This window comes from Miniopterus schreibersii, assembly GCF_964146895.1.
Source record: "Miniopterus schreibersii genome assembly, chromosome: 15".
Classification (NCBI taxonomy): Eukaryota; Metazoa; Chordata; class Mammalia; order Chiroptera; family Miniopteridae; genus Miniopterus; species Miniopterus schreibersii.
The window spans coordinates 47,919,737-47,925,533 of NC_138115.1; positions in this window are offsets into that span (position 1 = coordinate 47,919,737).

A 5,797-nucleotide genomic window follows, 5' to 3' on the forward strand; every position below is an offset into this window, starting at 1 on the left:
CCGAACATATAAAGAACTCATACAACCGAATGGCAAAGTAATAATAATCCAATTAGACATGAGCAAGACCTGAAGCGACATTTTTCCAAAGAAGATACACCAAAGGCCAACAGGTCCCTGAAAAGAAACGGAATCTCCCCAGGCGTTAGGGAAATTCAGTGAAGACCACAGTGAGGTGTTACCGCACCCCTGTTGGAATGGCCGTCGCTGAAAGGACAGGCGGTAAATGCTGGCGTGGACGTGGAGAAGCGGGAACCCTTGTGCACTTCGGTGGCGCTGTAAATTGATACACCCACTATGGAAAACAGTATGGAGGGTCCTCAAAAATTAAAAATAGAACTACCATATGATCCAGCAATTCCACTTCTGGGAATATATCCAAAAGAAATGAAAACACTAACTTAAAAGGATATCTGAACCCTCGTGTTCATAGCAGCTTTATTTACAACCTAACTGTCCATCGATGATGGGTAGATAAAGAAGTTTAAATAGAAGACTGGACCCGGGAACCCACCCCCCTCTGCGTGTGCGTGTGTGCAATTCGCTCTCTGATTCCTCGTGCCAGGAGGACAGGGATTGTCCTGGAGCCCCTCTGAGCCACAGGCCCGCCTCTGAGTTTCTGGCTGCATAAAGTTAGGCTGGGAGACACTACAGGAAAAAAGGAGCTCAACTCCCTGCCAGGATGGTATTTTGGCTTCTGGTGTTCAATAATTTTTCAAAGTCCTCAAATGGCTACTCTGTGCCCCCGTCCAGGTTTTAAAGTCACGTTCTGTGGGAGAGATGGGCAGTGTGCTTACTCCCTGCCGAGAACACACATTCAAGGACTTCCATCACAGCAGTGTTTGAGACACTTAGGTACCCCATAAGGAGGTTATTCCTCCTCCCAGAGGAGGTTATTCTTTGGAATCCACAAGATCTGGTGGTTTTAACTTTAACCTGGCTGATTTAAGCAGAAAATACACTTTTAAAAGGGATATTGGGTGGCTTCAAGAATGCCAAGGAGAGCGAGAAACTAGCCTAGAGGTTAGGTTACCTAGAACAATGCTCCAATTCAAGCCACTAGTGTCTGTCTCAAAGCAGCATTGTCCAGCTTTGGACACAACTGCCTTGGACTGTGATCACCAGAACATTCATCATCTGCCTCTGCCACTATCCCCAGGGACAGTTGTCTGCTCCCCGCACTGGTTTGCATCCCTCTGGCCCATCTCTTTCTACAACATTCCACAAGGCACTGAGGCTTTGTGGGGTTTTTTTTTAATTTCTTTTTACTTACACAAGATATTAACCTTAAGCACTAAATTATGTACCAAAGATGATAAAGGCAGCAAAATTTTAGAGGAGAAGGACACCATTGAGAACAAGAGTTGGAGCAGAGGAGGCTTTTTGTAGAGTTGGGGCAGAGCTGGGTCTTGAGCTCCGGGGGGGCTCGGGCTGCCTGTCGCCGTATCCAGTTCAGCAGAGGCGGGGTTGAATTATGTGTTTATTGAGAAGGCGGCCAACCAAGAAGACAGGGAGCCCACGAGCATCCAAAACCTGTCTTGAGGAGCGGCCTGAGGCATGGGCTTCTATGGAGCAAACTGAGGCTGGAAATGGAACGAAGCCACTCCAGTCCTGGAAGCCATTCTTTTGATCTTGGTCACCTTGGGATGTCATGATAAGGTGATAGTGACAATGTCTCGATGATAAGGCAATATCTTGATGATAAGGCAATATCTTAACCCATTGTCCACAGCTTCGTCACCTCCTTAATTGCGTCAGTCCGGGATCAAGGGGAGTGCAGGGTGCAAAGGTCTAGGAGAAAGAAGCCTAAGGAAGAAAAAAAACTTAAATCCCTGCTCACATAAGTATATGTGTTCTACAATTTTATAAGTAATATAATTATATTTCATATTAATTCAGGCGCTCAATCTTGGGAAATCATAAGTGCCCCTGTCAGTAGGATCTCAGGAGGAGGTGGTACAGGTCAGCCGCTGCTGCTCGCTCGTGGACCTGGCGCCGGCTGGGCAGGTTCTGCTTCCCATCGTCAGCCCTGCGAGCTCTGGCTCACACGCCCTCCTGTTTCTCACGGCTTTCAACCTGGCTGCAGACGTCAGCCCGTTTGCACTTAGCCAACCTGGCTGTGGACGTCAGCCCGTTTGCACTTAGCCAACCTGGTTCAGACGTCAGCCCGTTTGCACTGTGCCAACCTGGCTCGGACGTCAGCCCATTTGCACTGTGCCAACCTGGCTCGGACGTCAGCCCGTTTGCACTGTACCAACCTGGCTCAGACATCAGCCTGTTTGCACTGTACCAACCTGGCTCAGACGTCAGTCCGTTTGCACTGTACCAACCTGGCTCAGACGTCAGCCTGTTTGCACTGTGCCAACCTGGCTTTGCCAGTGCGCACAGGAATCTACTGTCAAGTACCTTGTGACCCCCCTGCACTTCTCCCAGGATCTGAGGGACCATGGAAGGGGTCACGTCTCGGAGCATGGCCTTCAGCCACCTTGCTGGCTATCCCCCCCCCCATTCACCTCCACTTCCCCCCTCTCCAAACCCAAACCAACCCACAATTTCCTTTTCTTTTGCTTTCACAGACCATGCCGTCCTCCCCCAGGCCCTCAGGGTCTCGCTTGCTTTCCAATAGCTTAACAAAGCGCTTCTTTCAAACGCCCCAAGGCTCTCCGGGGGGGCACTCGGTAAATAATATACTCAGAGCAACCAGAGTCATGCGGTTTTCTTCTTACCCCTCCAGCCGGCGGTTCCTGCTCAAGCGATTCTTGTTTCAGGAAAACCAGACACGCAGCACGCAAACGGTCTGCGGGAGGGTCCAGCAGCTTAAAAGGGGAGCAGTGCGGCCAGGCCGCCTGCGTGTCACCCCTTGAGGAAGCCCGTACCAGCACAGCCCCGAACCCCGCTGGGCCGGGCAATGGCTAAAGATAGTCCTCGACCTCGGGCCTCGGGCAGGAGAGTGATGAACACTGTTGACCAAAGAGCTTAGAGTGTCTTTGACGAAAACAGAAAAATAAAAGCATACCCACTTGTTAAAACTTACGGGGTCACCTTCCGCACTTTCTGGAAAGAAAAGCTATTGGCCAAGGTGCAGACTTTCCAGGTCTGACTTTCAGAACAGGCAAGGGCAGGCCCAGATACCAAGGAGGGGGTGGAGGCAGCGAGGCAGGAAAGCCGACCAGCAGGTGCCCCCGGCCGCGGAGAGGCCACCAGCAAACGGCCGGGGGGGGGGGGGGGGGGGGGGGCAGAGCCGCTGTCATGGGAGCAACGCGAACGTGCCACTTCCAAAGCCAGTGAAGGGGTGGGTGTCGGCCGCAGGGTCGGGGTGGACGGCACTCGGGCACTGACCGTTCCCGGGGTGCGGGAGGGAGAAGCCCACTCTGACACCTTGCCCAAACATCACCAGTGCCAGCACCCCAGCCCCTTGCCACGGAGACTCCCCTTCAGTGGGGGGACCCAGGAGACCCTGAGCGAGATTTCTCCTTGACTCCCACCCTCCCCACCTCCTCGCTTGTCATCCTTCCCTGTGTCATCTCCTTTCTCTTAAGTAGCTAAGGGCTCTCCGTGTGCTAGGGACTCTGAAGAGCTCAGAAATGAAAGGCTGTCACTATCCGGACAGCCTAGGAAAGGACACTGGCTGATAAAACCTGTATCCAAGGGAGCCCATCACAAACCCATAACTGCCCCAGAGGTGAGGAGGACCTTGCTTTGCAATTTGGGGAGGCTTCGTGTAAGAGGTGGCTTTAAGCAAGGCCTTGAGGAACATACTGACTTTGTTGGGTGGAGCTGGGCTGGAAAGAAGGGCCTTTAGGGGGTAAAGGTAAGGATGTCTGCCACGTGCTAGACACCGGTGCCGTCCATGGGTTTAGTTTCCACAATTTACATGTTGGTGATACTAGATGCCAGACCCTGGGGATCCAACTATGAACAAAGGAGTTGCTTTCTTTAGGAAAGGTAGGGTCTAGCGGTGTGATAGGCAGAGTAGTGGCCTCCTGATGGGTCCTGATGGTCATGCACCAATGTCACGAGGATGAGGGAATCAGAAGAGTGACTATCAGAGTGATGCAGTGGGAGGGATTTGACCAGCCATTGCTGATGTTAAAGATGCGCGAGGCCATGAGCAAGGAAATGCAGGCGGCCTCCAGAAACTGGGAAAAGATCCAATGGATTCCTAGAGCCTTGAGGAAGGGAGACAGTCATGCTGACACCTTCATTTTAGCCTAGTGACATCCACTGTGGATTGCTCACCTCCACAAATACAAGATAACAAATTTGTGTTTTAAATCACGAAGTCTATGTAATTTTGCCACCACAGTCAACATACAAACCTGTTTCATCACCATGGGGCTCCCTTACACTACCCCTTTATAGCCACATGCACCCCCTTTCTCACCCAACTCTTGGCAACCTATAATCTCTTCTACGAATGGTCACATACAGGATGCAGCTTCATGATATTGGCTTTTTAAAAAACTCAACATAATACCCTCAAGATCCGCCCTAGTTGTCGCTGGTGTCAACAGTCAGTTCCTTTCTGTTATTGACTAGTATTCCATGATATCCGTGCACCAAAATTGATTAACAGTTCACCTATTGGGTGACATTTGGGTCATTTGTAGTTTTTGACTCTTACAAATGAAGCTGCTATGAACACTCGTGTACAGGTTTTTGTGTGAACATCAAGAGTGACTAGTGCCGTTCTACCTTCCTATCAGCAATGTGTGCGAGTGAGCCAGTTTCCTCTACATCTTCACCAGCATTTGGTGTGATCACAATTTTTATTTTAGCTGTTCTGATATGTGCAGTGATCTCTCATTGTGGATTTAATTTGCATTTCCCTAAGGACTAAGGATGATGAATGTCTTTGCATGGGCTTCCAGCCATCTGCTTATCCTCTTTGGTGAAATGTCTGCTCATGTCTTTTGCCCACTTTCTAATTGGATTTTTTTTCTTACTGTTGACTTTTGAGAGTGTTTCATATATTCTATATATAAACCCTTTGTCAGATACGTGCTTTGAAAATACTTTTTCCAGTCTGTAGCTTGTATTTTCATGCTCTTAACAAGGTCTTTCACTGAGCAAAAGTTTTAATTTTCCTGAGCTCTGATTTATGTTTTTCCTTTTATAAGTTGGGCTTGGGTGTCAATCAACTCTTTTTCTAGCCCTGGGTCCTGAAGATTTTCTCCTCTATTTTTTTTCTAGACGTTTTATACCTTCATGTTTTACATTTAAGTTTGTGATCCATTTGAAGTTATTTTTTGTATAAGCTGAGAGGTTTTGGTTTTTTGTGGGTTTTTTTGCCTATGTAGATCGATTTATTCAGCACCATCTGTTGGCGCTCCCTCCATCCCCCCACTAAATTGCGTTTGCACCTTTGTCAAAATCAGATGGGCCTATTTTTGTGGGTCTCCTTCTGTGTTCAGTATGCTGTTCCATTGTCCTGTGTGCCTAATCCTCCACACTGTCTTGATTACTGTAGGTATATGAGTCTCAAAGTCAGATAGACTGATTTCTCCCCTTTATTACTCTCTGTCATAGTTGTTTTAGCTATTCTAGTTTCTCCGTCATTTCATGTAAAATTTTAGAGTAAGCTTGTATATGACTACCAAGAAAAAAAAATAACAGAACCTTACTGGGATTTTGATAGGAATTGCATGAAACCTATAGATCAATGTGGGCAGAATTGATATATTTACTATGTTAAGTCTTCTAATCCGTGAACACAGCATGTCTTACTTAGAACGCGACATGTCTTACTTACCATTCGCTTAGATCTTTTCTTATTTCCTGCCTCAGCATTTTGTAA